Raw genomic sequence first — 11,260 nt, forward strand, 5'->3', positions numbered from 1 at the left:
AGGGCGGGAGAAGAATGCGCCGAAGCAGGGCTAGTTGGCTTTTTCTGTGAGCACACTGCCATCGTGCGGAAATAGTTTGAGAAATCTCAAGCCGTGAGCGGTTCCTCCATGTAAGGCCTAGCGGTTGAAAGAGGTCGGGCCAGTGGGAGGCCGAACAGGTCCTGGACCCAAGCCTGGACTGCCACCTTTTTCACTGTGGCCTGCAGGAGCAGTGGACAAAGTCAGGGTCTTGGGGTAGTCGCTGAGAGGTAAGAGGCCGGGATCCAGCCGGCTGCTGCCAGGAAGTCCAGACACAGGAAGTAGGGAGGCGGAGCCTCAGTGTCCTGACAGTGTGGGCAGGACTTAGAGCCAAACGCAGACCCTGGGGGCATTTGTCTTGTGAGTATGCCCTTTGGGAGTTAGGCAGGCTGGCTGTCCCTGTGTTGTGGGGCCTGGGCCCACTGTGACAGCAGAGATAGAGCACAATGGACAGGCCAATGCCAAGTACTTTCTGTAGCCAATGTCACCCATGGAGTTGAGGCACACCAAAAGTCTAGAGTACCGTACCGTGTCTTGGAGCAAGAAGGCCCCTGTATAGAAGGAGTGGGCATACACTGACATGCTAGTGTGGGCCAGGACAGACTGGAATTGCTCACGTGGGTGAAAACCACGAATGTAATGAAAGGCCTTGAGGAATTCTCTGAACCCAACAACTAGCAGCTCCTGTGGCTTTGCAGGCTCATTGTAAAGCCCAGGGTTAATTCCTTTGTCCTGACAGGACTCTGATGTCATCTCAGCTCTCGCAAGGAGGGCAGAGAGTTGGCCTTTTTTTGTTGGTATTCCGCTGAGAAGGATGGTACATTTTAGGCCTGAGGACACCGTTATTTACCTCACACTAGTGTGTGTTCTCTGTGCCAGCTTCATAGGTAGTTCCTGATGAAGATTCCTCAATGACCTTACAAGATATCCCCCCTTTTGGTATGGAGACCTCCAGATACCTCATGACTCATAATCGTAGAATCAAGAAGTGTGCCTAAAATTTCATGGCTGCCTCTCTACTCGTGGTGTTCTTCTTACGTCAGTATCTGAATTCTTAAAGGAAGTAATGTTGGTCTAGTGCTCTGATGTGACCTTCCAGTGGTTCAAGATGTTTTTTAAGTATTGCCTCTCCTGGATGCTGATGACATGCAGACATTCTACTTTGAAAGATAACCTTCCATTAAAACGAGGGGAAGAGAACTGGCTTTTATGACATCCTTGCCTGTGCCTAGTTCTCCTTCAGGCTGGTCATGTTTGAATTCACTGATGGTGTGTGGACACTGGTGCCATTGGCAAGCAGTAGTGCCTTGGAGATCCTCTGGGAAGCATGTCTCAATGGCTGTAGGTCCTGTGAAAGACAGAAATGACCTCTAACCTCCCCTCCTATTTCACCTATAGTAGACTTGGAGAAAAAGCCTGGACCAGATGAACTGGGCTGCCTCCTATGGAGGAGTGGTTTGACCTGACCGACCATTTTCTTGCAAGAGTACAACTATAGGCTTGGTGACAGTGTCTCATATCTGAAGCTAGAAATGTGGTTGGTCCTAGGCCTGGAATTTTTTAGGTTCAAAACTGTTGTGTTCGTCTCTTGCTGACTGTCTTTAACAGAGGCCATGTGCCTGTCAGTTGTTTGAAGCCTAAGGCAATCCCACCTAGCCAAGTCGTAGTGATAGAGCCTAGAAGTTTCATTAATGTTTCCTTTGCAAGAGTGGATAGTGTGGAGGGGCAATGGGTCCGTCATTCTGGGTTTTTTTTAATCCATTCAGTTTAGCTACTCCAGGTATTCCCTTCAACCCTCACAAAGCCTGAATTCCATTCTCTTTGTTGTGATGGGCAGAGACATTCCCTGCCTGTGATTTGGGGAGGAAAGCAAACTATTGTACCTTGAGGATCAAAGATAAATTTTCTAACACCAGGTAAGAGAAATGGAAAAACAAATTGTGTTTTACTCTACTTCTAACATATGTGATAAATTTGAACCAAACTTTCAAACATTTATGTATTCTAGAGAGCCAATATTCACATTGAGACGTATGTTTAAAAATCTAAACAGAACAACTAATGGTGTCTTCTTTTCTAAAGCAATGTATTTTTGAGAGTGTACTTACAAGTTTTACCTGTATGTATAGTGAAGGCTTGAAATGTTGACAAGTAAAGGTTAGTTTTAATAATATTCAGTGTTGTTATGTTCTCTAAAAAAGACACAGAACTACCTACATGATGGAATGATTAGATATCTTGTTCTTTATAGTCAAGGAAACTAAAAGCTTCCAATAAATTATTACTTAACACAAAATCCAATCAAAGTATATTTAATGAAATTTATGTTGCCTCCTCAATATAAGCACGGAGACAAATGATAAAAGGAAAAATCTCAAACCACAAGGAAATTTCACATAAATGCAGTACCTGTAACAAATAAAATTTTCATGCACGTACACACTTTTTACACCCCTGCACAAATAAAAATAGAAGAAATATTAGAATGCAATAAATCAAAATATTGAGTTTTTCTTGAGCTTCTGCAATAGAGAATATCCCTCATTTACTTCTCTATAATTGTTCAATGTTTTATTTCTTTGCCAGATGCTTATAATATCTTTCAGATTTGAGCAGCAGTAAAGAAATGTTATGAGATTTAGCAATAAAGTACTATCAGTTACCTCATGAATAGTTAATGCCATTGGAAATTTCTCATTATCTAATATTATGTGAGATATCCACGGCACTAAATTCTACCTGTAGTGTTACCAAGATGGAATTGAAGATTCGATGTGATTGTTCATGTAGTGTGTGTTTGTGTGTTTTGAACACTTTTTTGAGCAAATCGGGGAGTATATTGATGAACCTATATCAATTTAGTTAAATGGTATCAGCTCATGATCAAGCACATATAATATTTGAATGCATGTATCTATCAAGTTGCTAATGTTGGTTGCCTCAGGAAAGTGGGATTTGTGATGAAGTGTTTGTTTGTCCTTCAAAGATTTGTGAATTCTAAGAGATTTTTCAAGAAGCTGTCACATGAAGAAGTTGAAGAATGTTTAATGACATAGGAAAGTGCCATGTTCTAACCTTAAGTGATGAAACTATGAGACAAAACCCTGTGTAACTTCTGATTAGAGATTATACATATGTAAATATATGTATCATGACATGTGGAGAGGTGTATGGTATATAGTGATGTGAGCTGTCTGGGCCTTCTCTAAAACTCCTGCCAAACACTTGCCAATTATTCAACACGTGAGGGAAGAAGATGGAGGATTCTGTAGTTGCCTGGGTAGGAAGACCGGTCAAAAATTACTTGGATTTGTGAATTGGAGGCTAAAGATGATTTCCTACAGGGCTCAAGCAATTTCTTCTCCCTTTTCTGACTGGGTTCATCTAACCTGAAGCAGACAATTTGATACCATGTGAAAATGTTAGACAAGTAATGTTGAATGAGGAAAAGCTGATGCACATAGACTAGTTTGGGTGGAAATTTAATTTCTGAAAAACAAGATGCCTTATGAGGGTGGATAGTTCTAACTTCAGTTTGATTTCAGATGGAAGCCAAAATCAAAAGTGCAACAGTGTGAGCAGGTTTCCCTAAACTGGGGAAAATGCTAGGCAGCCATGTTTTCTAGCTCCCTAGTCTCTTGGTGGCGTTTTTTCAGACTAGATGGGCAGGAAAAGAGGGCTCAGGGATAGGGCTTGTGGGCACATCTCGAGCACTACTGCCATCGTGAGCAAAGTTGCAAAACACTAAGCAATTACAGCTTCCTTCCTGTGAGGCCTACCAGGTGGCATATAGCAGGAGCAACTGTGCTTGCTGCAGGTCTCAGGTGCACCCCATTGTCTGGAGGCCCATTGCTTGGAACTAGGAGGGCCTGAATGGAGGTGGTACCTCACCCAGCCAAGCAAAGAAGGGTTAGATCTTCTAGTGGAGCAGATGCACAGAAACAGACGGGCAACAAAAACAGTGAAAAGGATTGAAAATCAACCTACATTTTAAAAGTCTTTGTCTGCTGGAGGTGGCATTAGCTGTGATCTTGCTTCTCTTCTTCATCCATGGCTGTTATAGCAGGTATATGTTAAAGAAGTGTGATTGTTTCTAGAAATGCCAAAACAGGTGGCAAGTGTGACATCAATGAAAATGGTGCAGTAGGAAACTTCAGCTCTGTATCTGTCTGCAAAAAGCAACTAAAAACACTCAACAAATTAGAAATAGAAGGGAATTTCCTCAACATGATATGGGGCATTTGTGAAAAACCCACTGCTGGTAGTATGCTCAATAGTAAAAGACTGACTATTTTACCCCTAAGATCAGGAACAAGATAAGAATGCCCACTTTTGCCATTTCTATTGAACATTGTGCTGGAAGTTTTAGCCGGGATAATTAGCCAAGAAAAATATATAAAAGGCATTCAAATTAGAAAGGAAGAAGTAAAGTTATCTCTGTTCACAGATAACATGATTATATATAAAGAAAATCCTAAGAAACCCACAAATATAATATTAGCTCTAATTAATGAATTCAACAAGTACTATGGGATAGAAAAGCAACACACAGAAATCAGTTGTATTTGTATATACTAGCAATGAACAATCTGAAAATGAAATTAAGAAAACAATTCCATTTACAGTAGTGTCAAAATGAATAGTATACTTAGGACAATATTTAACTAAAGAAATGAAAGCCTACTACTACATTAAAAAATACTGAAGGAATTAAAGATGACCTAAATAAATAAAAAGATATCCTTTGATCATGGATTGGAAGACTAAATATTGTTAAGATGGCAGTACTGCCCAAAAAGGTCTACAGATTCAATGTAATCTCTATCATTATTCCAACAACTGTTTTTGCCGAAATGGAAAAGCGAATCCTAAAATTCATATGGAATTGCAAGAGACTTCTGTAGCCAAAACAGTCTTGACTAGGAAAAACCAAGCTGGAGGACTCACTTCTATATTTCAAAACTTATTACAAAGCTACAGTAATCAAAGCAGTGTGGTACTCAAATAAAAATAGACACATGGATCAAGAAATAGATTGAGAGTGCAGAATAAACTCATATGCTATGAAAATCAATTGATTTTCAACAAAGGTGTAAAGGCCATTTAATGGGCAAAGAAGAGTCTCTAACAAATGGTGCCGAGGCAACTGGATATCCGCATATAAAAGAATGACTTAGACCTCTACTTCACACCATATGCAAGAATTAACTCAACATGCATCAGAGTTCTGAATGTAAGAGGTGAAACTATAAAACTTTAGGGAAAAATATAGGGGCAAATCTTCATGACCTTGGATTTGATAATGGTTTCTTAGATATGTCACCAGAAGCACAGACAACAGAAGGAAAAATAAATGAACTTCATCAAAATTAAAAAAAAAAAACTTTTATGCATCAAAGGACACTATCAAGAAAGTAAAAAGACAATGCAGAACGGGAGAAAATATTTGCAAATTATTTATCTGATAAAGTTCTAATATCCAGAATATATAAAGAACTTTTACAACGCAACAGCAAAAAGACAACCCAATTAGAAAAACAGGCAAAAGATTTGAATGTGTGTTTCTCCAAAGAAGATATATAAATAGCCGGGAAGCACATGAAAAGATGCTTAACATTAGTCAAAACAGAAATGTAAATTAAAGCCACCAAGTGATAACACTTCATGCCCACTAGAATGGCTATAATTTTAAAAAAAAGTACAAGTATTGGTGAGGATGTGGAAAAATTGGAACCCTTATACAGTGCTAGTGGGAATACAAAATGTGCATCTGCTATGGAAAACAGGTTGGCAGTGCTTCGAAAATTTAAACAGAATTACCATATGGCACAAAGTTATTTCAAGAATTTTACTATCATAACTGTCTGAAGGCAGGATCCTTTCATTTGAGAATAATAACAAGAATGGCAGGTGAACTGTGAAAATAAACCACTATTTGGAGTTCTTTTAGACTTTACCCTGCAGCAAACCAAATATAATTAAATATTTAATGAAATCTCAGTATAAGTCCAACCAAAGGAAGCAGAAAAATACCAAGATGATTTTTAAAAGTAATCCTCAACCCTAGGTCACTCACCCAGGGGTATTGCTAATGGTTTGACAAGAGAAGCAGAGGAAGGACTTAAAAAAAAAAAAAAAGAATTACCATATGACCCAGCAATTCCACTCCTAGGTATATAATGACCCAGCAATTCCACTTCTAGGTATATACCCAAAAGAATTGAAAACAAATACTCAAACAAGTACACTCAAATACGCATATTTATAGCAGCATATTCACAATAGCCAAAAGGTGGACACAAGCGAAATGTCCATCACTTGAATGGAAAAGAAAATGTGATATATACATACAATGGGTATTATTCAGCCATAAAAAGTAATGAAGTGCTGATGCTGTTGTAACGTGGATGTACCTTGAAAACATTATGCTAAGTGAAAAAAAAAGACACAAAAGGCCACACACTATATGATTCCATTTATATGAAATAATGAGAATAGGTAAATCCATAGAGGCAGAAAGCAGATTGGAATTTGCCAGGGGCTGGGCAGAGGAGGGAATGGAGAGAGACTACTAAATGGGTCTAGGGTTTCCTTTTGGGGTAATGAAAATGGTTTGGAAGTGGATAGAGATAATACTTGTATAGCATTGTGAATGTACTTAATGCCACTGAATTATGCACATTAAAATGGTTAATTTTATGTTACATGAATTTTACTGCAATTTTAACAAGTGGCAATATTTTTAAACACATCAGTATTCCAAAGAATTATTAATGATTTTTGAAAAGCGTTCAAGCTATAAGTGAAGAAAACTTGTTTTAACAATCATGGTACTGGTTTTGAACATTACAGGCATACTTCATTTTATTGCACTTCTCAGATACGGCGTTTTTTACAAATTGAAGGTTTATGGCAACCCTGCATTGAGCAAGTCTATCGGTGTCATTTTTCCAACATTTGTTCACTTTGTGTCTCTGTGTTACATTTTGGTAATTCTTGTAGTATTTCAAACTTTTTTATTATTATTTGTTATGGCTATCGGTGATCAGTGATCTTTGATGTAATTGTTTTGGGGCACCACAAATTACGCTCGTATGAGACAACGAACTTAATTGATAAGTGTTGTGTGTGTTCTGGCTGCTCCACCGACAGGCTGTTCCCCATCTCTCTCCCTCTCCTTGGGCCTCCCTATTCCCTGAGACACAGCAATATTGAAATTAGGCCAATTAATAACCTTACAATGGCCTCTAAGTGTTCAAGTGAAAGGAAGAGTCACAAGTCTCTCACATTAAATCAAAAACTGGAAATGATTAGGTTTAGTGAGGAAGGCATGTCAAAAGTTGAGATAGTCCGAAAGCTAGGCCTCTTGCCCCAAACAGTTAGCCAAGTTGTGAGTGCAATGGAAAAGTTCTTGAAAGAAATTAAAAGTGCTGCTCCAGTGAACACACGAATGATAAGAAAGACAAACAGCGTTATTGCCTGTATGGAGAAAGTTTTAGTGGTCTGGATAGATCAAACCAGCCACAACATTCCCTTAAACCAAAGCCTAATCCAGAGCAAGGCCCTAACTCTCTTCAATTCTGTGAAGGCTGAGAGAGGCGAGGAAGCTGCAGAAGACTAGTTTGAAGCTAGCAGAGGTTGGTTCATGAGATTTAAGGAAAGAAGCCGTCTCTATAACATGAAAGTGCAAGGGGAAGCAGCAAGTGCTGATGTAGAAGCTGCAGCAAGTTATCCAGAAGATCTGGCTAAGATCATTAATGAAGGTGGCTACACTAAACAACGGATTTTCAATGTAGATGAAATGGCCTTATATTGGAAGAAGATGCCATCTAGGACTTTCACAGCTAGAGAGGAGAAGTCAATGCCTGGCTTCAAAGCTTCAAAGGACAGGCTGACTCTCTTGTTAGGGGCTAACGCAGCTGGTGACTTGAAGTTGAAGCCAATGCTCATTTACTATCCCAAAAATCCTAGGGCCCTTAAGAATTATGCTAAATCAACTCTGCCTGTGCTCTATAAATGGAACAACAAAGCCTGGATGACAGCACATCTGTTTACAACACGGTTTACTGAATATTGAATGCCCACTGTTGAGACCTTCTGTTTAGAAAACAAGATTCCTTTCAAAATATTACTGCTCATTGACAGTGCACCTGGTCACCCAAGAGCTCTGATGGAGATGTTCAATGAGATTAATGTTTTCATGCCTGCTAGCACAACATCCATTCTGCAGCCCGTGGATCAAGGAGTAATTTCGAATTTCATGTCTTATTATTTAAGAAATATGTTTTGTAAGGCTAGAGCTGCCATAGATCATGATTCCGCTGATGGATCTGGGCAAAGCAAATTGAAAACCTTCTGGAAGGGATTCACCATTCTAGATGCCATTAAGAATATTCGTGATTCATGGAAAGAGGTCAAAATATCAACATTAACAGGAATTTGGAAGAAGTTGATTCCAACCCTCACGAATGACTTTGAGTGGGTCAAGACTTCAGTGGAGGAAGTAACTGCAGATGTGGTAGAAAAAGCAAGAGAACTAGAATTAGAAGTAGAGCCTGAGTGTGACTGAAGTGTTGCAATCTCATGATGAAACTTTAACGGATGAGGAGTTGCTTCTTATGTATGGAGCAAAGTGGTTTCTTGAGATGAAATCTACTCCTGGTGAAGATGTTGTGAAGATTGTTGAAATGACAACAAAGCATTTAGAATATTACAGAAACTTAGTTGATAAAGCAGCAGCAGGGTTTAGGAAGATTGACTCCAAATTTAAAAGAAATTCTACTGTGTGTTAAATGGAGGGGAACGGAGAGGGCAAAAGGGGTAAAGGGGCACATTTGCATGGTGACAGATGGCAACTAGACTTGGTGGTGAACACAATGTAATCCATACAGAAGTCAAAATCTAATGATGTACACCTGAAATTTACATAATGTTATAAACCAATGTTACCTCAATAAAAAATAAAACAAAACAAACAAAACAAAACAAAATGCTATCAATCAGCATCTTGTGCTACAGAGAAATCGTTCATGAAAGTAAGAGTGAATCAGTGTGGCAAACTTCATTGTTGTATTTTAAGAAATTTCCATAGCCACCCAGACTTTCAGCAACCACCACCCTGGTCAGTCAGCAGCCACCAACACTAAGGCAAGACCCTCCACCAGGAAAAAGATTATGACTTGCTGAAGGCTCAGATGATGGTTAGCATTTTTTACAATAAAGTATTTTTAAATTAAGGTATGTACATTTTTTAAAACATAAAACTATTGCACACTTAATAGACTCCCATATAGTGTAAACATAACTTTTATATATACTAGGAAACCAAAAAATGTGTATGACTTGCTTTATTGCGATATTCACTTTATTGCAGTGGTCCAGAACAAAACCCGCAATGTCTTCGAGGTATGCTTGTATTTTATAAAAATACATATTATATGTGCATAGGGAAGGGATAATAATAAATGGCAAAGACATTTTAAAAGTGATTATTTCTTTTCACTGATTCACTTACCATATATTATTGACTGTATAATATCTTCAATGTGTTCTAGAATAAAATAGAAAATTCGAGCATTCGAAAATATATATTGATGTGGACATATGTAAATGATATAAGGTGCCGCTAAAGACTTTGTGCAAGAGTACAAACAAGCTCTGTGTCTTAGTTACTAATGAGAAAGTATCATGACTAATCCTTAAGTAAAAAACAATGATAATACTATGTATGATAAACATACATAGTAAAGTCATAGGAAACAGTCTAAAGCCATTTAATGACATGGAAAATGCTTGTTTTCCAATGTTATATGGTGACACAATGAGACAAAATCATGTGTTCCATCTGATTGGAGTTTATAGTCATTTAAATATGTGTCACTCCAAGTAGGGCATTGTGTGCATTCAGTCTTGAGAACTACCTGGACTTTCCTCTTAGAGCTCCACCAAATGGCTGCCTCCAAGTCAACACACAAGCCCTAATATATGGAGACTCCAGGGAACTTGGCAAAGTGAGAGACAATAACGATGCGGCCTGTTGCCTAGATTCCCTCTTCTCCAAGCCCTTAGATATAATCATTTTATTTTCCCTTTTAGGCATGGATCCCTGAAGTTTGCCCCCTGTAACCCGAAACAATTCGATAGCATGAGAAAATGCTGGAGATAATAGTGAAGAAGAACAGATATGGGAAGACTTGGTGAAGTAGAAATTAAAATCTGGAAAAGAGAAGATGCCTGATGAGGGTGGGTGGCTGAGATACGAGTTTGATATCCGATGGAAACCAAAAGCAGAAGGCTAAGAGTATGAAGAGGTTGCCTCAAACCAAATGATATTTTCTGGCATCTTTGTTGCTTCACGGCGTTTTTTCAAACGCGAAGGGCGGGAGAAGAATGCGCCGAAGCAGGGCTAGTTGGCTTTTTCTGTGAGCACACTGCCATCGTGCGGAAATAGTTTGAGAAATCTCAAGCCGTGAGCGGTTCCTCCATGTAAGGCCTAGCGGTTGAAAGAGGTCGGGCCAGTGGGAGGCCGAACAGGTCCTGGACCCAAGCCTGGACTGCCACCTTTTTCACTGTGGCCTGCAGGAGCAGTGGACAAAGTCAGGGTCTTGGGGTAGTCGCTGAGAGGTAAGAGGCCGGGATCCAGCCGGCTGCTGCCAGGAAGTCCAGACACAGGAAGTAGGGAGGCGGAGCCTCAGTGTCCTCACAGTGTGGGCAGGACTTAGAGCCAAACGCAGACCCTGGGGGCATTTGTCTTGTGAGTATGCCCTTTGGGAGTTAGGCAGGCTGGCTGTCCCTGTGTTGTGGGGCCTGGGCCCGCTGTGACAGCAGAGATAGAGCACAATGGACAGGCCAATGCCAAGTACTTTCTGTAGCCAATGTCACCGATGGAGTTGAAGCACACCAAAAGTCTAGAGTACCGTTTCTTGGAGCAAGAAGGACCCTGTATAGAAGGAGTGGGCATACACTGACATGCTAGTGTGGGCCAGGACAGACTGGAATTGCTCACATGGGTGAAAACCACGAATGTAATGAAAGGCCTTGAGGAATTCTCTGAACCCAACAACTAGCAGCTCCTGTGGCTTTGCAGGCTCATTGTAAAGCCCAGGGTTAATTCCTTTGTCCTGACAGGACTCTGATGTCATCTCAGCTCTCGCAAGGAGGGCAGAGAGTTGGCCTTTTTTTGTTGGTATTCCGCTGAGAAGGATGGTACATTTTAGGCCTGAGGACACCATTATTTACCTCA

General features: G+C 39.8%; 1 long non-coding RNA gene across 1 annotated transcript in view; it reads left to right on the forward strand.

Annotated features, from left to right (window-relative positions):
- The window catches only part of LOC147911774 (uncharacterized), a 60,244-nt gene that overhangs the window by 28,895 nt on the left and 20,089 nt on the right, over positions 1-11,260 (forward strand). Inside the window, exon 2 of the long non-coding RNA XR_015550377.1 lies at positions 10,114-10,260. This is a non-coding gene — a long non-coding RNA (uncharacterized LOC147911774). The remainder of the gene's footprint in view (positions 1-10,113; positions 10,261-11,260) is intronic.

This window comes from Ceratotherium simum, chromosome X, assembly GCF_057802395.1.
Source record: "Ceratotherium simum simum isolate JZ-2026a chromosome X, ASM5780239v1, whole genome shotgun sequence".
NCBI lineage: Eukaryota > Metazoa > Chordata > Mammalia > Perissodactyla > Rhinocerotidae > Ceratotherium > Ceratotherium simum.